Below are 23497 nucleotides of genomic sequence, written 5' to 3'. Positions count from 1 at the left end.
GAAAATGATCTACATCTAGTTTACCCTTGTGCAACAATGCATAACTTCAAAATTAAGAGAGAGAGAAAGAGAGAGAGAAAATCACCTGAATAAATGTATACTGCTTTCACTGTACTTTTTGGAATTTTATTGCTCTTTGTATTCTGACTAGTAACCAAAAACAGGATTCCTTCAGATTCCTGGGCAGCGTGCCACTGGTTTGGGCCAGAGGGCCAATAAAAATCATTAGCAATACATAAATTTTATCCTGTGGGCTTTCCTGAACATGTGCAAGTGTTCATAAGGTTAGAGTACTGAACTACAAATATTCATCTCATCCTCTAAACCTCCTTCACTCACGTCCAGTTAGATGTCACTCTGTCGCTATGCGATATGTTGTAATCTATGTCACATGAAGATCAATAACCCATTCAACAATATAAATGGTGATCAGATAGACGGGGTTACTAATAAAAGTCAGCGGATAAGAGTTAGCATAGTTCTGGATCTGTGAAAACTGGGGCAGATAATGATGTTTGTATTTTATTCATTCTCTCGCAGCTAAGCCAGTTTGGATAACCTCCTGTGAGGAAAACCTGAACTGAAACAAGTCATCACATCACCCTCTTGAGAAACTGAGCATCTTTGACTTCCTTTTCATCTGAAGTTTTGTCATTTGTCTACAGTGATGGAATTCCTTGCCCTGCCCCTGCTTATATTTTGTAAGTTTTGTGCTTTTCTCTTAAATGTGTTTACCTAATGGCCTATTGAAATATCTGCATACCTATGTAAACATGCATGTGTGCACAAGCACACATTGTGTGAACCTACTGTAATGTTTCCACTATAGAAAAATTGTCACAAACATTCAATCACTACTCTTCAATGACTACAACCAGACACCAACACAAGCTCCAAATCTATCTGTGCCCACTGAGGCAATATGAGGAAAGTAATTCCACATTTGAGAATGCATTACACAGGCCTGCTGGCTACAAAGTACTACAGAGAAAGATCTGTATTGAAGCCTTCTTTGGAACTGCTGTTTTAAACAACTTTCATCCTCTACTGATTTGTTCCATTCCACTGAACGCACATGATACCCTGGTCCAAGAAACTGCATTCAGTTAAAGTCCCAAATTCCAAGTTTCAGGACTGGAGAAAATCAAAGGATACCTTCCTTCTTATTCAAGCCATAGACTAACCAATCTATCTGAGACTGTATTATTCTACAAAAAATATATTTTGTCTATTAATGTCTGCTAAAAACATTTTACAAAAAAATGTTCCATTTGAAATAATAAATTTAATATTTTTGAGTTCTATGTTCTAATTCAAGTGTTTTTATCAAAGGCATCTCTTTCTTTCTCTTTTTCATAAAAAGTTCAGAGAATTCAAAACTTGGATATATTTTGTACCTTGGCAGAATTTTATTAAATTATTCTAAACAGATGGGTGTCTATTTTTAAAAGCTCTAGGGAAGGAAGATTCACACCATGTCTAGGTAGTCCTTCTTGTTTTCATTCTCACAAATCCTGTGAGCTTTCAATTGCTTCCCATGTCTATGCACAGAATCTTGTTTACTAGAGAAAGCAATGATTAGCACTCAAAAGTCAATTAGATATTAGGTCAAAAGTATGAAAATAGAGGCTTTTTATTCAAAAGGCAAAAGAGGTGGAAAACTAAATTTGCTAGTTCCTACATAAGCTGCATCTCACCTAAGATTTATTTTAAAGTATTTCAAACAAGGCTTTTCTAACATGGGCTGATTTACACCACAAGATTTCTTCAGTAATTTAATTTACTGCTATTAATATTTAGATAATTGAGGAGAGACATTTTTCTTTTCTTTCATTCTCTTCTTTTATTGTTGTTTCTACATTGAATTCTCAATGAATAATAATTATTTTTCCCCAAATGCTCTGTTTCTGGACATTTATAATATTTATTTCCAAATAGTAAGCTTTAAGAACTATAAAAATTAAAACTCTTTCACTGTGCTTATCTATAGTGTTGCATTTTCCTTTTAAATTTAAACCATCATATGCAATTTAGAATAAAATAATAACTCACACGCATGCACACATTTATGATTCTAAAATGTGTTAACACAAATATTAGTTGGAAATTTTGCCTTTAAAAATTATATTTTTTCTGTGACATTCAGTGCTTCTTCAGCATGATTGTACAAAGCTGGTGTGTGCTGTGGACACAAGGCTGTTTGGCACAGGCATCAAGTTCAGGGTAGGTGAACTCAGTCCATACCTGCCTGAATGTGGGCTTTGGTAATTGCCCTTAGCTGCTCAGCACTGATGATGGACCTTCTCCAGAAAGGTTGGCTCTGAATTGGTGATTGGCTGATAGGGGACTTAAAAGCCCACCATAACTGCCTGGATTTCTGATTACTGTTACTGGGCATTTAGTCCCCACCCCCACCCCCAATCTTTGGAATCTAGTAGATCTACAATTGTGAGTAGGTAGGAAGTCCTATTCTAACTTCCTTTCTTCAAACAAATGCCTATATTGTTAAATGTTCTTTTTAAGCTTTATTCTAAAAAAAGTAAGCATCCATATACAAACACAGACACACACACACACACACACTTGTGTACACATGTGTGACACTAACAACCAACCAACCAAACAAACAAATAAACAAAACACCAAGACACACATAGTAAAATTACTGCCTTACCTTAACAAAAAATATTTTCTTGTGGTAATTGGCAGACATAGCCAAGTTGACCTGATTTAGTATTGCAATAATGAATGCTCAGAAAGCAACCCTTTTTGGTGCCTGGATCCAATATAAGATTCCTACCTTCTTTAATGAAATTTTGCATATATTTGGTAAACTTTCTCTAGTCACTTCAATGTTATAAAAAATATAACTATTGTTTTATTGTTTTCATGTGCTGGAAATAATCAAGTACATTTAAAATTTATTATTTGTGAGGTCCAAAAATGGTGTCTTGAAATTTTTTCTTTGTTTTGCTAATATTCACCAGGGACACATTACAAACTACAGTTGCTTATAACCTGAGAAAAGAGAATACATGTATTCATATATTTTTCATTGAACTGATAGATATTTCTGTTATTTCTATCATTTCTATTTTTATTCATATTAACATCACATATCATACCTGAATCTTAGTTTCAAGTGACCAAGATTATTTTTAAATATAAAATTTATCAAAATATGATTAAAATATTCTTTCTACTCTGTAACACTATTATGAGTAAGAGTTTTGTGAAGAAAGCAAACATGATCAGAAAGCATAGAGACAGAATATGAGAGGCAGATGAGAATAATTGTAATGAGATGTATTCTATGCATGTGTAAAATGTCATAATGAAACAGTATTAAATATAATTGGTGTATACTAATCAAATACTTACAAATGAAACTATCGCTTGATTGGAACATTAGAACTTCAACAAAAGAAAATACTTCTAAGGCCACATCACCAGCACAATATCATGATGCATGTAAAGTCACTCCTGGACAAATGACGTTCTTAACAGTACATGAGGTAACCTAAACTAAAAAGACACACATGGTATGAACTCATTTATAAATGGATATTAGCCATAAAGTACAAGATACCCACAGTGCACTCCACAACCCAAAGAAGATAAACAAGAAGAAAGCCCAAGGGAGGGTGCTCTAATGTCACTTAGAAGTGAAAATAAAATAGTCATATAAGGCGGATGGAGGGTGAGAACTGGATGGGAGAGAGGGTTGGGAAAGGAACAGGGAGAGGAGGGTTCAGGATTGGTTGTGGGGAAAGATAGGAGAAAGGCCCAGAAAATGGTGTAGGTAGATGGTGGGGGGCATCTCTATGACATCCCAGAGTCTGGGGTAGGGTAGGCTCCCAAGAATCTATGGGGGTGACTGAGACTCACAGTCCTAGGGATATGGAACCTGAAGGGGCACCTCCTGTAGCCAGGCAGGACCCTCAGTGGAAGGATAAGTTCACCAACCCAATCTATAAGATCTGTAGGCAGAATGGATGGAGTAGAGACTGAGGGAATGGATAACCAATAACCAGTGGCCCAACTTGAGACCCATTCCATGGACAAACACTAATCCCTAACACTATTAATGATACTCTGTTATGCTTGCAGACAGGAGCATAGTTTAATTGTTCTCTGTGAGGCTCCATGTAGCAGCAGACTGAGACAGATGCTGAGGTCCATACCCTAACAGTGGATGAGTTTGGGGACTCTCATGGAAGAATTAGAAGAATGATTGAGGGCCCTGAAGGAGATAGTAACTCCAAAGGAAGAGCAACAGTGTCAACTAACCTGGATCCTTGGGAATTCTCAGAGAGTGTACACAGGCTGGGCCTAGGCCTCCCACACATATGTAACAGATGTGCAGCTCTGTCTTCATGTGGGTACTCCAGGAACTAGAGCGAGAGCAGTCCATAAAACTGTTGTCCATCTGTGGAATCTCTTCCTCTGGCTAGGGTGCCTTGCTGGCCTCAGTGGGAGAGCCACACAGAGATTTTATATGCCTGAGGTGGGCAGATACCCAGAGGAGGCCTCTCCCCTCTCAAAGCAGAAGGGGAGATAGGATGGGGAAGAACTTTGTGAGGATGGACTGGGAGGGGGACAGTGACTTGGATGTAAAGTGAATAAACAAATAGAAAAATAATGGAAATTGAGTCCTCCTGACTATTAGTGACAGCACTAATTTTTTAATTAGTGCTTTTAAATTTTAATTTAATTTAATTTAATTAAAAATTTAATTTTTAATTAGGGATTTTAATTTCATCACAAGGAAATAGATTTTTTTTTACTTCTGGTATATTTTAGAATAAGGATTAAAAAGGAGATTGATCTAACATTTTAATATGTACTATTAATATTCCAGATTAATATAATAATAAACTGATGTAATGACGAAATCTGACAAGCAGGGTACAATGTTTTAGCACTTAAACCTGTTGTGAGAAAGGCAAAGGACAAAGAAGGTTCAGAGCCAGTAATGTTTTCAAAGCAGAAAGGAAACTCCATCAATTCATCTGGATTTCAAAGACAAATAGTTGACTTAAAGAAAATGAACCTCAAATATTTTATTGGAAAGACAATAAAGGGCTTAAACGTAAGAGCTAAATGAGAATGCAGACCCTTGGAGAAGGAAGAAATTTTGTTTCTGGTTTCATTGAATTTGTAATGATTGCTACAGATCTGGATACAAAAGGAACCTAAGATAGAAGAACAGCAGGAGAATATGGAGATGCTATTCAAAGACTGCAGGGAGAAGACACCTTAGGTAGCCCTCCATAGAGAGCCATGCCGTCAAAATTTTAGTGATAGACTCTCTTTATATAATTTACTATTGTTTTGTGTTGCAAAAATATGACTGCATTTCTCACAGAAGTGTTCCTTTTCCTTCAAGGAAACAATCTTCTGTTTTTCTATATGCAAACATTTTCTTCTTAATTTTAACTTAAGCCTGCTCCAGTGTTTCCTTGTGAAACTTTCTCATGTGGTTTTATCCTCAGGTTATCAGAGACAGTCTAAGATAGATTTTTATACCAGATGTTTTCCAAGAAAGCACAATAATCAAGTAGAATGTCCTGTCCTTGTCTTTCCTCCCTAAAGTACTGTAAGGACTCAATGTCAGCTGCTATCATTTGCGTCCTTGTTGCATTCCTTCACCTAATATCTCAAAGCCATCAGTAACCTCCTCTCATCATGCCAACCGTTGGTATGTTTACCTAGATAGAAAATCTATGCTTACAAATCTTGCCCATTAATACAACGTTCCTTTCAGTGTAGTCTTCTCTCGATTAACCTCTCTCACGTTAACCTGTCTGTCTACCTACCACTTATTGATATTCTACTAGAGGTATGCGTTATCTTCTCTTTCTCTATCTGCATTTTACTTAAATCTTATTCCTCTTATTTTTTCCCTTGAATGAAAACACCCATATGCTACTAAATCCAAAACCAGAATACCAGGAAAGCAGTTATTTTTTTTATATGTTTAAGTTTTTTATCGATCATAAAACTACTCATCACAAAATCACACCACACATTTCACTGATTATATTAAAGTATTTCAACTTATTTTTGTTTAAACAAGTTTTCATAACTCCATATGCTTTTCAAATCTCTAAGTCCTAGAGGCTACTACCAAGTAAAATTGTCTAATGCACTGCAGTACCATCAGAAGCAAAGGTCACATGTTTTCTTTGTATACTTGATTATATTTCTATATAAATTAATATTTTATTTATATTATTTAACATATCCTGAAACTCTACTTATAAAAATCATATGTATATCAGTATATAGTCTTAGAATTTAGAATACAATAGATTGGCGATGAATTATGGCATCACCTCTATTTTGTGTATTGATTAGTTTTATGTGAATTTTTCCAAAACCGTATGCTACTTTCTCTTCATATCACAAACTTCCATCTCCTCTGCAGCTGTCTAATCTTTTAAATGTCTGTGCTATAACTATGTCTTAATTCCTGTGAGACACTATTGTATGTGTCTGATACAGAAGAATCTCAAGTTTTAGAACTAAACGAATTTCACGTGTTTCCCAAATCCCTGTGATTTTTCAAAATAAAATCGTCTTTTGGGCTGCTTGACTCTGCCATTCTGCAGACTCCAAAATGTGTCTTTGACCTTGTCTGTGTTTGGCATTCTGCTCTGCCACAGTGGAAGGACAAAGTCCCAGAAGGTTAGAGGATAGAGAGACTGCAGCCATCCTGAAGTCCCATCTGCTCACTTACCAGGGCTGAGAGTGTGGCCCGGAACTTCTACATCAGAGCAGCACACCTGCTTACTCAAGCTGTCATTGCTTCTCCTCTCCTCTCTAACTTCCCTCTTCTCCCTCCTCAGACTTCCTCCCTCTGTAGTTAGTGTTGAGCTGTGGGTCTCTTCTGAGGCTGTAACTCATTGACTCTTCTCTAAGGCAGGGAGCTTATTACAATAGATATGAAGGTCATGTGTGTACTTTGAGAATTGCTCCCATCAATGACGTGGAAATTCTCTCAGATTTTCATGACTGGTTCTGTCTTTGAGTTATCATTGACCTTGTTTATTTCCATTTTCCCTGTCAGGTGCAGGTTTTTAAATCTTAATTTCTATACTTAGTTTGTCATCTATATTCCCCTTGTAGGGCAATAGGGTTCTATTTTTTCATGTTCTTTCTGTCATAATTTATTTTGTTCCCCTTCAATTCATTCACTTTAGTTCTCCCTTTTACTGAAGGACTGGAGACAAAGATGTCTCCTCTAACATCTTCATCCAGTTCCTCAGTCTCCTTAAAAGTGAAATGACCTCTATAGCAATGTCTCTATTTTTGAAGAAGATCAGCTTGTCATTTCTTCCCATTTCTTTCTCATATTTTCCACACCTAAGAAAAGTGTTGCTTTCTCTCACAATAACCTGCTGTATTCCTAAAACCACTCTACACATAAATTTGACCATCTCATAGTAAAACTGAAATGTTATTTCCAAGTAAATAATAGGCTGATTAAACTCTTTGAGAATGAATAGATGAATCACAATATATAATAAAATAAAAATCTAATAAGGATGTTCCTTGTCATATACCATAAATAATATTCACCTCTCTCCTCATTGTGTGTGTGTGTGTGTGTATGTGTGTGCGTTGCCTTTAAATTTTACTTTCTGATAATTTTCCACATGAGTAGGGTAATGATATTATCTCCTCTCACTTTTTCTGAGTTTCCTATGCACTTTTAATTTAATAGACTCATCTATAAATATTTAAATGTACTTTTCAACTAGTTTTTTTTGTAGTGTCTTATTTTATCTTACAAAAAAGATGCCAGTTTATTCATTGAATATACTGATCTAATAAAACTGAATACTCTCAGTACCTCAAAGATGATCAGCTGCATGGTTGTAATTAAGTATAACTAAGTAAACATGTGAGAAGGGAACAGATACTTCAGGAAGGCTCTATGGGCCACAGGAGAGAGTACCATCATGTGTGTTTTCCTGATCTTTATTGCCTGACATCCTAGATGAATGCAGTCCTCCCAATGAGACACAGAGTTGTGATTGAATGTTATGACCCGTCTACACATGAGAATGAGCAATACCCATTCAGAATTTTACTTCTGAGAATATAGAACTTATCTACATAACATAATAAATTTCAGTCCCTAAAATTTCTGCTTTTGTAATTTGTGAAAATAATTTTGCAATGAAAAATTGAAAATGCAGTGTGTTTTCAACATAGTGTGCTACATCAATTAATATTGTCACTTTATTTTCAAAACCTGAAGTGAGGCTTTTTAATAATAAGTGAATAATTTTAAAATAATTAAAAAGTAAAATTTATTTTATATACAATATATCAGGCCTTCTTTTAAATTACACCAATGAACATAAATTATTTTCCAAGTAAAATATTTGAAGCAATTTATGGTATGGAATTCACTTGGTAATTCTAAAAGTGTCCATGGAACATTAACCTCTGAATTGTCATTTTCTGAGTTGTAAGAGAAACCATCTCAATTGGTAAAACCTTATGAATTTTAAAATTTTGATGACCCAGAAATATTGTCTAGTGTTTTTCTTTTCTTGGCTTTTTTTTTTTTTTTTTTTTTTTAATTGCCTGTTAATTCTTAACACTCTCAGAGAACCTGGCATTAAACAAAATGCTTAAGCTTCAATCATGCAACACATTGGCTCTCTAGCAAGTGTTTCAGTTCTTAGATTTATTAAGCCTCTGTGTTATAAACATTTTAAATTTAAACCTCCAATAACTTCACCCAGTAATAAAATTGCATAATATGAAAGCTAACAAATGACTGATCTTAAAATGTTCAGTTTAGATGAAAATACCTGTAAGACAAATCTTTAAGCAATGGAACTCTATTTCTTGGTAAAGAAAAACATTTTTTTTATGTCTTAACAAACTATATGTTGTATTGTTTCTTCTCTAAAAGTTTAGCAAATAATAAATATTTGCATAGATTTGATTTGATTTGATTTGAGAGAATAATGAGTATGTTCAGCAGACTTCAAACAGCTTCATTATGCAGAACTCCATTTAATGTTGTCACCATTCCATGTGAGGAAGACCTGGATACTTTTAAGGGAACCAATATAAATTCAGTAACATATGTTTCTGGGTCCAGCATTTCCTGTCTCTCCTAGATGCACTGTGCCTGGTTATGCCCTTTTTCATTTCTTTTCCTTTATTTTTCTTTCCTTTCCTTTTCTTTTTGCTGTTCCTTTTTTCCTTCCTTCCTTCCTTCCTTCCTTTCTTCCTTCCTTTTTTCTTTCTTTCATTCTCTTTTTTATTTCCTCCTCTTCCTCCTCCTCTCCCTCCTCCTCCTCTTCCTCTCCCTCCTCCTCCTCCACTTCCTCTCTCCTACTCCTCTTCCTCCACCTTCCTCTTCCTCCACCTTCCTCTTCCTCCACCTTCCTCTTCCTCTTCCTCTTCCTCTTCCTCTTCCTCTTCCTCTTCCTCTTCCTCTTCCTCTTCCTCTTCCTCTTCTTCTTCTTCTTCTTCTTCTTCTTCTTCTTCTTCTTCTTCTTCCTCTTCTTTCTTCTTCTTCTGTATATTCTGGCTGTGATCCCAAAAGGAGAAGTTGGGTCTCACTGCCAACACATGCTGAATGAACAACATGCAATTCACAGTTTACTTCACATAATCTCTCTTGTTAGTTCTTTTCAGAAGAAACATAGTTGCACAAATATTAGCACTAACAAGACATAAGCAGAATTGTAATCAGGCTTAGCTTTCCCTCCACTGATGAAACCATCATATTCTTGCTTATCTGACTTGTAGCCTTTGTTGAGCCTTCTGACCAGGTGAAGTCACTGAGTGTCAGTATATAAAAATACCACAAACCATCAGTGAGATTAAGAAATCATCCTATGGATCAAGACAGAGAACTACAGTCTTCATGAAAACTACTGGAGTACACAGAATCTTGTTTTGCTTATCTGCAAAATGACTCTGCTGATTTCACCTAATTCGATACAATATCTCATTGGGATCTCAGTGGTTGTTAAGGACTGCATGCAACTGTCTCAAGCAAGGGTATGTTTCTTCAGTTATAGTAATCATATTGCATCCCTGTTTCCAGATTATTTTTACATTTTTCCTATTATTCTCAAGATATGATATATATGTAATCATGTATTCATATGGTTGTACAAGAGTAAAAATTCATCAGATACATGTCTAACTATGATCAAAACCCACAAGGTTTTGATGCTATTGATCCTTGAGTTACTTAGAAATGACAGCAGATTGTATAGTCTGCATATGGATGGACAGTAGTAAAGCAGTTCTAAATCTATAGTATTTAGTCAGATGGTAAATTATGAGTAAATAAAATACCATGTTTGGGTAAATATTGCAATGTGTGGTACAGTGGTCAGGTTGCTTCTCAAATCTGAACTTTCAAGGTGTCATTGTAAAGACACACATCCTGTGTCCAAGGACCAAATGTATGACAAGAAACAAAAATAAACACTATACTAGCCATTCTAAGATATATAATATAAATATCTGTAATTTGAATTCCCATGACCAAAGAGTACCTAATGCTTGGATGTCCATTTTTTCACCATTTCAGAGAAGTTCTTTCATTATGCTACATCCTATTTGTTTGTATTTAGTACTGGTAACACACCTTATAAATTTCAATTTTAACAATAATTCTGGAAAAGTTTATTCTCTTAAAATGATGTAAAGATAAAGCATTATATTAGACTTGATTTCATATGATTTCAAATAGTAACACTATTTTTGTAGAGAACTGTAATGAAAACGTCAAAGCATCAAGCAGAAGGGGAAAGTAGATATGTTAAGGGGGGCATGTAGGAAAACGCAAAGATGCAGAGACAGCAAGGATAAAGATAACAATCTAAACTGCGTGCACAAGGACTGCAGAGTCAAGACAGAGAGCATCCCATCAAGGGCTGGGAAGGAAGTCATGGTTTAGTTCTCTGTAATAGCTAAGAAGCAACTGTCATTTGATGTCTGCTAGAAAAGATGCATGGGAAGCTCACTATGCATAGCGAATGGTCCTATACTTAAGCATATAGAGGCAGCACTATATAGACTCACTGGATTTGAGAAACAGTGCAGTGAAAAGGCAGAGATGGAGAGATAGCAAGTGGACACATGAAGGTTATGAACAGAAATGTGTGGTGAGGTAATACAGTGGTGGAAGGAATAGAGGCCTGAATTTTATCAAATCTATGTAAAGGTGTAATTATCAATTAAACAAAGAGAAAAAGGACAGAGAAAAGATTGACGAAGGATATATTGATCATTATGAGCAAAACCATGAATCTACATAAAACTGTTTCTCTGATGCAGTGGTTCTTGACCTGTGGGTCATGACTTTTTTGGCTAACCTTTATGTCTAAAAAATATTTACATTATAATTCATAACAATACAGAAATTATAATTATAAAGTAGCAATGAAAATAATTTTATTGCTGGGAGTCACCACACAACATGAAGAGCTGTATTAAAGGATCAGAGCATTAGGAAGGTTGAGAACCACTGCTCTAATGTCTCCTTTTCTGACCATTGACAATGTTTGTTGTTCAAAGGCAAGGAAGGAGTCACACAGCCAGATTTTACATACAAAAATCTGGAATGCTCCTGGTAAAATTCTTTCTGCTTAAATCAGGTGAGATCACCTTCAAGAGAAGTTAAGCATCATCTTTACTTAATGATGTCAAGTAGGGTCATCATTCCAAGGCTGTCAGCTTTGGTGTTGCCAGTTTAACTCTGGCATATGTGCAGCCAGCCCGGCAAGAAGGATTCATGCAATTTGATCTACCTTGACTGTCTGAGAAACCCATTTTACTCTGCTTATAAATGACAGCATGAGTATAATAGCTCATTTTGATAACAAGAAAATCTAAAGTTTGGCTCCACAGTCTGGGAGAACAAAATGAATTTTGACATGAGCCTAAAAATAAGAACATCTGTTTGCAGCAGGAAATAGTAATGATTTATGATTTCAACATCACCGTGTGATGTGTTATTTCACTTTATGGTAATTTACAGCATTTAATGTACTATATAAATCGACATAAACTGAGGTAATGCTCCCCAAAATTGCAATAAAAGGAACAGCAATGTAGAATATAAATGTTTGGTTTCCTGTGTGAAAGTTTTGGTTTTAAAGTGGAGATTCATGTGGAAAGAATAGAGTGACTCCAAAACAGAATTGCTCTCCAGGCAGCTTTGAAGTCATGTTGGTGTCAGCATCACATGCATGTGGGAAGCCTGTGCTCAGAGTGTGTTCCACAGCAGCACTCAAGAGCCAGAACCACTGTGGGTGATTTGTAGTTACAGTTTTAAAAGTATGGCTCTTCTGCAACATTCCAAAAGACAGCCAATGACCTCCGAGTCATGCCTGTTTATCAGATTTCTTTAGCTAGGCTTTCTTTTTTTTAACTTTAAAATCAAGGAAAATATCATATATAAAATTATTTTTAATCTTTGAATCTGCCCTTGAATTAAAAACAATTTTAAAAGTTGTAAACCAATACCATTTTCTTAAAACATATTGGTTTTAAGAGGAGCTTGTTACTTTACCCAACAATAACAACCACAATAAAAAACAATAAAAAGAACTCAGTTTCTCTGGTAGATGTTCCTTAAGTTAGAAAATATCCATAAACAGATGGATATATAAAGCACTGTGGTACTTATACACAGTGGAATAGTATTCAATCATAAAAGGGTGTGATCTTCCCTTTATATCACAGTGAATACATTATATTAAAGGAGAAAAACCAGGCACAAAAGACAAATGTCACACACATGTCTTAGGGTTTCTACTGCTGTGATAAAACATCATGAGAAAAAGGAACTTGGAGAAGAAAGGGTTTATTTCAAGCTATAATTTTCAGATTGCACTCCATCACTGAGAGAACTTCAGGATCTCAAGAAAGAGACCTACATACAGAGACTAGAACAGAGACCAGAAGGAGTGCTGCCTACTGGCATGTTCTTCAAAGTTTGCCCAAGCTTGCATTCTTTAATTTAGCCCAGGCCAGCAGCCTAGTGGTTATACCATCTTAAGAAGACACAGGCCTTCCACTAATCAAAAAACAACCAACAACAACAACAAAAAACAAACAAAATAAAAACAAACAAACAAACAACAAAACAAAACTACCCTACATGCTTGCATGTAGCCTGATCTTGTGGAAATATTTTTTCAGTTGAGAGTTCCTTTTGCCAAATGACTCCAGCTTGTGTCAGAATGACATGAAACTATCCATTGCACATGTAAAAACTAAATCATCATATACTGTTAAGAGTACTAGTATTTAGCAGAGGCTTGGTAGAGTGAAGAGAGGAGACTGTTGGGGTTTGGTCTAGTGCTGCTTGTATTCAAATGCTAAATTCTCTACCCCAAGGTCTGGTTCCACCAAGAGGAGCAAATTCCCAAGTACACCAACCTTTTTGTACAAAATGTTACTCCCCAATTTAAAACCTTTGGTTAAATACAAATGGCAACAGCCAATTACTGGGGAGCATAGAAAGAGGTGGAGTTTGAGTCACTGGGTGTTGCTGGTAGGGTCCAGTTGGGAGGAGAAGAAAGAGAATTTTATAGATGATAGATAGATAGATAGATAGATAGATAGATAGATAGATAGATAGATAGATAGATAAGGGGAGGAAAGAATGGAGGGATCATAGAGGAGAAAGCAGAACAGGAGAGCTCTATCAGACATAATCAACCTGAAGTCATGTTCCCTAGTGAAATGCTTCCCCAGGACACCAGACTGCTTGAAGCAGAAATAATTCAGGAAAATTCAAACAGCAAGTATTTGTGGAGCACATTTGGGGAGGTAGCCAGTTAAGCCTTAGAGAATTAGAATAGGGGTAATCCCCCCAGTAATTGAGCAGAGCCTAATAAATAAATCATAGTTTGAGTCTAATTCATTTTAAGCTAGATGGGGATAAGCACAACTCATATTATTTTTTAGAGATGGTTGGGAAAGTTTGTCCAATGCTTGCTTGAGTCTTGTTAGGTGGGAGTAAGAAGCCTTTATATGTTATTGCTCACCAAGTTGTCTATTGATAAAGAATATGAGTTGAATATCTCAAAAATACAAAAGGAAACATTTTCAATACTTCTAACACATTGAGTACTTCAAAGAATCATAAGGTTCATTTTTCTTCTGTTTCATTTTTTAATTGGCAACTTTTCTCACACAATATATCCCAATTACAATTTCTTCTCATTCTGCTCCTCCCAGCTACTACTCATCCCACCCTCACCCAGCCATTTCCTCTTATGAAAAGAGAAGGCTTCCATGAAACTGTAGTCAAACAAGACAAAACAAGAAGACAAGGTAAAAGCCCTCATATCAAAGCTGGACAAGGCAACTCAACAGGAGAAGAGTTCCAAGCACAGACAAAAGAGTCCATGGTAAAGTTTCCACAGGCTATGTTGATGCCCTAGGTCCTTGTGGATAGCTATGCCTGTGCTACTGCCTGAGACAGTGTGGAAGCCTGTGCTTTAGTCTCCTGATAGAAGGTATATAAATATTAGTGGTCTGTGCTGTTGCCAGATCCCATGCTGATGTACATGGGCCAGGCTGCCATGTGGGCCATGTTGGTGTTCATAGTTCATGGTTCCCCTGGAGGCTATGTTGATGTCTGTGGCCTGAGCTGCTATCAAGGGCCATGACTGTATCCATGATCTATGTGGGGCTGGGGGCTATGTTGATTGTCCATGGTATCTCCTCCCAATGGAGACCATGGTGAAGTCTATGGTCCATCCAGTCCCCAGAAAACATGAAGTTTATAACCCCTGGTGCTGCTTGCTTACTGTAAAGGACAGGAAGCTTCTTTTGAAGTAGTATCAATGACTAAAACCTACAGTTGTCAATAAAGCATAGCAGGCTTCTGGGACAACCTCTCTCATACTGCCTACAACCCTCCCTACCTCCAAAAATAAACCAGTCTAAATAGAAAGAAATTGAAGAAAACTCTTAAAAATGTGACAGAGATGCTGAAGTGTAGCTCTTCACAGTTGACGACTTTTGGAGGAGTTAGGAAGTGGGTATGCTCTCAATTTTCTTTATAGGGCTGGCCCCTGAGAGTTTGACCATGCTCCAGTGAGTACATAGGTAAAACAGACAGACTTGGTACCTCTTTTCCCTTTTCCTTTCTTCTTCTTTTATTTTCTGGGAATAGGTCAAAATGGGGTGTGATGAACCTGAAATGCCTTCAAAGTTCAGGGTCCATTATGTGAAATTCCAAAATAATAAATAAAAATATTATATTGGGTTAAAAAAATACAGCAGAGATACAGTCCTACTGACAGGAGTTCCACAGAAACATCAGATTAATAGTTTTAGAACCTGGTGCAGACCCACGCAGGCCTGATGTTTGCCAGTTCAGTCTTTATGAATCCATGTAAGCCCTGCTTAGTGGTTTCAGTTTGCCATGTTATTCTAGTGCCCTCCAGCCCTCTTTTACTTTCTCAGTTTCGTTTTGAGGTCCTATATAACCAAAGTGAGCCTCACACTCACTTTATAAGATGACAATGACCTAGGACTCCTAAATGTCCTCAATCTACCCTCCAAGTAGTGGGATTATTTGTGTGTGCTACCATACTCACCATGAATCCTTTTAAATGGGAAAATGATGGATAATTCTCATGAGGAAAAAACTTATTTTCTTGCAGAGGCAACTGTGGGAAGGTCAAAATCTTGCTGGTACATCTTACAAGTTTTGAAAGCATGTGGCTCTCATGTATACATGGGAAGATAGTTTTCATTTTTATGTATTTGTCCCAAGTTCCTAAAATTATTTTGTCATTAGGAACAATTTTAAAGCATTCAAGTAAGCTTAGTGTTGGTAACATGATGTATAAGTAAGGGATATACAAAACACATGCTAAAAAAAATTAGATTCAGGAATTGTCTTGAGTTTTGAACTTCACAATCCTATGAATCCCCTAATCATACATAAATGATTTCTGTTTCGCAGAATAAGGAATTACTTTTCCTTAGATTTTTCTCTGTACAAAATGACTCTTCTGATTTAGATATTTTAAGGACTTAATTCACATGCAGAATCCAATACTCATGAAGTCAGCATCAAGAAAAAAATCAAGTATTTTAAATTTTCACTAATAAATAAATTTTCCCAAGCACCACATGTTTTAATATTGAGGGTCAACTTGACAAGGTCCAGAGACACTGAAGAGACAAATCTGAGTGGTTGACTGTGATGGTTTATCAACATTAGGTTAACTGAGGTGAGAAGACCATCCCACATGGGCTAGAATGCTAGACTGAATACCAAGGAGACAGTGACTTGAGGATCAACATCGATTACATTTGGCTTCCTCACTATTGATACAGTACCAACAGCTACTTCTTGCCTCACTGCTGTTCCCTCCTTAAACATACTCTTTCTTCAAACTGTGAACAATAATACACCTTCTTACTTCCAGTGATTTTTGTCAGTTACTCTGTTACAGCAAAGGGAATTTTAACTAACTTTCTGGGAGAAAAGTACTTTGTTTTATAAAACTGCAGACTTCCATCCATTCTTCCCTAGAGCTTACTCTCCTCTCTTAGCATTGTATAATGTACATCTCACATTTCTTCATTTTTATCTCTCCTAAATTATGTTTCTCTACTTCTTTTGTACCCTTTTCTAGTGTTCTTTATATAAAAACATAAATAATATTTTACAAGTTAATTGAAACTATCATTTGCTTTAACATACATTTTCTTCTGTAAATAGAAAAATGATTTATTTTTGAAAGCCATGTGTATATCTACAGTTATGTCATGTTCCAAGAGAACTGATAATATAGATTAGTATTCTTTCATAAATGTTTATAAATTACAGTAGATTGTTTATAATACTTGCAGTAGTATTTGATTATACCTTCTACTCTTTATATTGTAATCTATGGTAAATGCTATATTAACTTTTTAAAGTTAAAAAACTAATCACTAACTATAATTTATATCATATTTATTCTCACACGGCTGCTAGCTGTGAACTGAGATTAGATATACCTGGGTACATTTTGGCATGAATAGGCCATTAATCAACATTTCATTCTTGGATTTTTTAATAGGAGCTTGCAATTCTCTTTCATACACATTGATACTGTAAAATTTTTCTTATCACTCCACTTCAAGAAAGGTAAAATTATCATTTTCTATATTTATCTATTCTCCTTATATAGTTATAACTAAATCCTTAATATTAGACTCATATAAATGAACATTCCCTACAAAGTACAGTATTATTAAACTTTATTTTATATTTTTATTTTCCTTCAAAATGACATTTCTATCATTCTAGAATACTTTGACAGATGCCTGCATGAGGTTCTTTTTTATGTTTCACAAACTTCTATATTAGTTAAAGTAGTTAATTGTTATACTTCACTGTATTTATTTCCACTAAAGGCCATTTCCACTAAAAAGACCATTTTATAACAATTTAACAAACTATATTTTCATAATGTCAAATAGTAAGTAGCATTATGAAATGCTATATTTCTCAAGAGTCTGTGGACAGATTGTCATATAATGCATTAGTTCTTGATTTAGTGAAATGCTGAAGACTAAACATTACTCCTGGATTAAGGACAACATAAAAACATCAAACAGAGAAAATACTGTTAAAGGGGTATGAGAAATTTGATAATTTTATGAAAGAAGTGCTTGCAGGCAGAAACCGCTATGAGGGACATACCAGGAGATATGGTGCCCTGCCCTGCTTAGTAAATGTAAAGGTCGCAAGTAACAGTACTTATTTCATAAGTGACTTACTGTGGTTTCACATTAAAAGTCATTATTCAGTGAATGAATAACCCTGGTAGATCTTAGAATTATGTTTTATCTAAACTAACTATATAGCTATAGATATATCTATATCTATAACTATATAGATATAGATATAGTTATAGATATAGACCTGATGGATAAATGGATAAATGAATAGATGATAGATAGATAATAGTTGAATTATATGTATAAATAATAGATGATAGATAGATGGTAGATAGATGATAGATAGATACATAGATACATAGATACATACATAGATACATAGATAGATACATAGATAATATGTAGATAGGTAGATAGAGACATAGATGGATAGATGATAGATAAATGGAAGCTATATATTCATGTAAAATGATACATAAATAGTGAATACTTTCATTCCCAAATTTCATATTACTCTACAGGATTTTAACTGTAACATTTAGGACAAAGTTGATTGAACATTGCATGTTATGTTTTTTTTTTAAATTAATTTTAGATTATTTCATTAATAGGAAAATCAGAAGAGGATAGGAACCATATAAGCCGAAAGACTGAATGTTGGAAAAACTTTAGAAACATATAAGAAAGGATAGATGTTGACAGGAATTGTGACACATTTCTATAACCCTAGTATTTGGGAAGTTATGGTAGGAAAATTGCAGGTTTAATGATTCCAGTCCTATATGGTGTAAATGTAACAAATGATAAAAGTAAGGAAGAAAGGAAGAAACAGAGGCATAGAGAATTGAAGGAAGAAAGAAGAGACAACTGGCTATCAAAAATTTGCTTCTCAAACCAGTGATGAAGCTTGGGCCAGTTAGGTCAGAATTACCCAAAAGAAGTTACCCAAACACCTATCTCACTCAAGAAGAAGACAGCATCCAAAGGAATACCTTGGTTCATCTTTGTACATTATGAAAATATTAAAAGAGTGTTATAAAGGATTTTTGAGGTACCAGAGGAGGATCACTAACATAGAGAACATACTGGTGGAATGCCACAGACTCTCAAAGCAGAGTTCATTCAAGCTCCTCAAGTCTCTGATTTTTAAACTAAGTATTTATAGTCAGAGATGAGAACTCTAGAGAAGAACCAGCTAAGTATTGTAGCTATATGTTTTGAAGGCTGCAATTGGCTTCCACTTACATGAAACAAAATACAGATGAGCTTTGAAGATGACCAACAGTACCATGTTATTTATGTATAAGTTTATATATATATATATATATATATATATATATATATATATATATGTGTGTGTGTGTGTGTGTGTGTGTGTGTGTATGATGTATATATATTGTGTGTATATATAAATTCTCTTTAAAATTTTAGAGAATAGAAAATACAAACATTTATATAATAAAATTATTTATTTCAATCTGAACACATTTGCTTATCTACAATCTAAAATCAAAAAGTGTAATAATTCTATTCCTTGGAAGCCCTTCTTGTGAGGCCTTATTTATGTCTGAACTCTACATTCTGGTGTTGGAAGAACCCACAGTTATTTCTCCATATACTACTTTCTTCATTAGTTTAACTCATAAAAAGTGATAAATAACTGTGGACTCATTTATATCTTATTTTTTAATGACCATTATTTTGAGAAATTCACTCATACCATTTTATGGAACAAGTAGTTTGTTCACTTGAATGGCTATATGCAGTTCAATTTTATTTCTATCAAATTCTATCTTTGCCTATTCCTTTTGTCATTGCTTTGGCAATTACTAGAAAGAAGAAATATAAAAGAAAAAATGTTCATTTGCTCATCATTTAAGAAGTTTATTCTATATTTGCCTTGTTCCAATGCCTTATAATTGTTGAGAAGTAGATCAACTTAGCAGCAAGAGTATAATAATAATAATAGAGAGAAGTTCTTACCTCATAGTGGTTAGGCAGTAGACAGGCATACAAGATATGGTGAAGTCAATATTTTTTTTAAAATTTGTTTTTTTTCACTAGCTATTTTGTTAATTTGCGTTTCAAATATTATCCTCTTTCCCAGGTTCCCCTCCAGAAATCTTGTATCCAGTCACCCTCCCCCTGCTTCTATGAGCATGTTCCCTCACCTACCCAACCTGGCATTCCCCTACACTGGGGCATGAAGATTTCACAGGAAGAACGGTCTTTCCTCCCATTGATGCCCAACAAGGCCATCCTTTGCTATATATGTGTCTGGAGCCATGGGTTGCTTCTTGTGTACTTGTTGGTTGGTGGTTTAGTCCTGGAAGCTCTGGGGGCGGGGTCTGGTTGGTTGATATTGCTCTTCCTATAGGGTTGCAAAGCCCTTCAGCTCTTTCAGTTCTTTCTCTAACTCCTCCATTGGGGACCCCATGCTCAATTCAATGGTTGGTGGTAAGCATCTCCCTCTCTATTTATCAGGCTCTGGCAGAGCCTCTCAGAAAACAGCTATATCAGTCTCCTGTCAGCATACAGTTCTTGGCATCCTCAATAATGTCTAAGTTTGGTGACTGTATATGGAATGAATCCCCAGATGGGTCAGTCTCTGGATGGCCTTTCCTTCAGTCTCTGTTCCATACTTTGTCTCTGTATTTTCTTTAATGAGTATTTTGTCTACCCTTCTAAGACACATGTTTTTTTCTAGTCTGTCTTTAAATTTTGAATTTTGTTACATATTACAATGAATAAACACATATAAACATAGATTTTAAAAAACCATTTGAATGTGGCAGATCCAATACTTTATTATCATTAAATATTTCAGCTTTCAACTGAATATCAAGATATTATTTTATCAAATAACAATGCAGTTTTTGAAATTGGGAAAGGGAAATTGGCACAACAATATTATTTCCAAACACTGGTTTTCTAAAAGAAACAAAGCACAAATCACAGATACTGCGTCTTGGCAGGTTTGTTTTTCTCCTTAGACATACTGTTGAGAGCTCATTCACACAAATTGTCGTCTTCATTTGTCTTGCCTGATGTTTAATGAAGTTAAACATTATATTGAATTTTACTGAACAATTAGCATCTTAGTATTGTAAACTTTTGCTTATTTTTATGTCTTCAATATTGCTACATTATAGAGTATAGGTTTTTCCTTTTCGTTATCTGTAAATGAACAGATTCACAGATATTTTACTATGTAAGAATTTACTAATGTATATGTAAAATGATTTAGATTACTCTAATTATGTTTTTAAATATTATGTATGTTTCAAATAACATAATTAATAAGCATATGCAATAAAATAAAAATAATGTTTACTGAAAAGATACTATCTCCTTTTTAGTAATTAAAAAGGTTGAAGATTTATGTTCTGAGATATTGTAGTCATCGGGATCCTATCTCATTTATTTAATAATCTTCTCATAAAATGGGAATATTGTCTCATTGTCTTCCACATGAAGATTAGAATGGCCTTTTACAAATGCATATTCATAGACACAACTCTATTCCCATAGCATGTTGTAACAATTTATGTTTTTTTCAATATTGCTGAGAGTATAGTCTATGTCTCACAATTCAGTTATAACCTGTCAAATGTAATTCCTAACATAGTATACATAAATATTAAACAGTAAAAGCACAAACTTGAGTCCACAAAACAGAGTTCAAACTGCCTCCTTTGTCTTACATTATCAGTAACAGTAAAACCTGTTTACTAAATAGTCCCTAAATTGTCCCTCCAGTTTTCTGTATATAAGCATAGAAATTTCTAATAAACATAAAGAATTATAATATGTTTTGATTGCAAAAACATGTAAAGCTACTAACATCAATTGTAAATAAAAACTGGACACATTACTTGTTTCATTTGAGAGATACTTCTCAGGGACAAAGGTATAACAATATGTACATGTACACTATCATTATTATTATTATGATGATGATGATGATGATGATGATGATGATGATGTCTTTTTTACAGTTCAATTGTTATCCCCTTCCCAGTCCACCTTCCAATAATTCCTCATCCTATTCCTCCTCTCCCATCTCCAAGAGGATGTCCCCAACCCCTCTACCCAACTAGACCTCCCCCATCCCTGGGGCCTTAAGTATCTCCTAGGTTAGGTTCTTCTCTTACTGAGGTCAGACAAGGCAGTCCTTGGGTGTATATGTTTTGGAGGCCTCATATAAGCTAAGCTAATGTATGCTGTCTGGTTCACATACGCTTAAATAAAAATGACTGAAAAAATTCTGTAAGGACTAACTGACAACCTACAGATTGGGAAAATATCTTTACTAAACCTACATCTGACAGAAGGTTAATATCCAAGATATATAAAAAACAGAAAAAGTTGACATCAAAAAACCCCAAATAACCCAATTTAAAAATGGGTATAGGGCTAAACAAAGAAATCACAACAGAAGAATCTTGAATAGCCAAGAAGCACTTAAAGAAATGTTTAAAGTCCTTTGTCATCAGAGAAATGGAAATCAGAACAGCCCTGAAACTTCTCTTCACACCAATCAGTATGGCTAAGATTTAAAAAAAATCAAATAATGGCACATGCTATCAAGGATGTAGAGAAAGAACATTCCTCCATTGCTGATGGGATTTAAAACTGGTACAACCACTCTGGAAATCAATCTGGTGATTCCTTAGAAAATTGAAAATAGTTCTACCTAAATATCCAGCTATACCACTCTTGTGCTTATTCCCAGAAGATGCCCCATCAGACCACAATGACACATGCTCCACTATGTTCATAGCAGCCTTATTTGTAATAGACAGAACCTGGAAACAACCCAGATGTCCTTTAACTGAAGAATGAATACAAAAATCTGTGGTTTATTTATACAATAAAATACTATTCAGCTATTAAAAATGAATTTTGCAAGCAAATGAAAGGAACTAGAAAATATGAATGAGGTAACTCAAACCCAAAATGACATGCATGGTATTTACTCACTGATAAGTGGGTATTAGCCAGAGAGCTCCTAATACCTATGATACAACCCACATACTGTAAGAACTGTAACAAGGAGAAAGGTCCAAGTGAGTATGCTTCAATCCTACTTAGAAGGGGGAAGGAAATAATCACGAGAAGCAGAGGGACAGAGGGACCTGGATTGGAAATAGGAGGTGAAGGGGGAAAATGGAATAGAATCAGGGAGGGGGGCAGCAGGAGAGAAGCCCAGAGAACCAAGAGAATGAGTGGAAATCTGCAGTTTCCAGAGTGGGGGGTGGGGGTGTGGCTCTAGAAAGTACCAGAGACTTGGCAAGTAAGAAACTCTAAGGATTCATTGCTGGTGACCTCAGCCAAAATGCCTAACACTGGGGGGAGGAAACCAGAAGAGTCTACCTCCAGTAGATAGACAGGGGTCCAAATAGAGGGATGGGGTTACCAACCCACAGTCAATATTTCTGACCCAGAGTTGTTTCTGTCTAAAATAACTGCAGGGATGAAAATGGAGAAGAGACTGAAGCCAGAGGGGTCTCCATCATAATGTTTGAGTGAAAGTATCTGTGTCTGTCTCAGTCAGCTGTTTGTTTGGCCTCTCAGAGGACAGTCATGTCTGTAAGCACACCATAGCAGCAGTAATAGTACCAGGCCTTGAAGCCTCACCTTGAAATGAATCCCAAGTTGGGCTGGTCACTAGACCTCCTTTCTCTCAGTCTCTTCTTTACTTGTTTCTGTGCAACAAAAACTATAGGAACAACAATGGAGAAAAAAGGAGGACACGATACATTTCTTTAGGTGAGTCTCAGTAATTTGAGATTTCTCTTAA

At 35.4% G+C, this 23497-nt stretch overlaps 1 long non-coding RNA gene across 3 annotated transcripts in view; it reads left to right on the top strand.

The window, feature by feature from the left end:
• Nucleotides 1-21418, top strand: part of LOC143434584 (uncharacterized) — a 36028-nt gene extending 14610 nt beyond the window's left edge. For 2 of the 3 annotated variants that reach the window (XR_013104191.1, XR_013104193.1), the window contains exons 2-6: nucleotides 541-701; nucleotides 9784-10038; nucleotides 14242-14414; nucleotides 17091-17158; nucleotides 19802-21418. This is a non-coding gene — a long non-coding RNA (uncharacterized LOC143434584). The remainder of the gene's footprint in view (nucleotides 1-540; nucleotides 702-9783; nucleotides 10039-14241; nucleotides 14415-17090; nucleotides 17159-19801) is intronic. The other variant, XR_013104192.1, reaches the window with a different exon arrangement.
• Nucleotides 21419-23497: the final 2079 nt, after the last annotated feature.

The sequence above is a fragment of the Arvicanthis niloticus genome, chromosome 16 (genome assembly GCF_011762505.2).
Source record: "Arvicanthis niloticus isolate mArvNil1 chromosome 16, mArvNil1.pat.X, whole genome shotgun sequence".
Classification (NCBI taxonomy): Eukaryota; Metazoa; Chordata; class Mammalia; order Rodentia; family Muridae; genus Arvicanthis; species Arvicanthis niloticus.
Note: the sequence above shows the minus strand (reverse complement) of the source record. Positions and strands in the feature narration are given on the sequence as shown.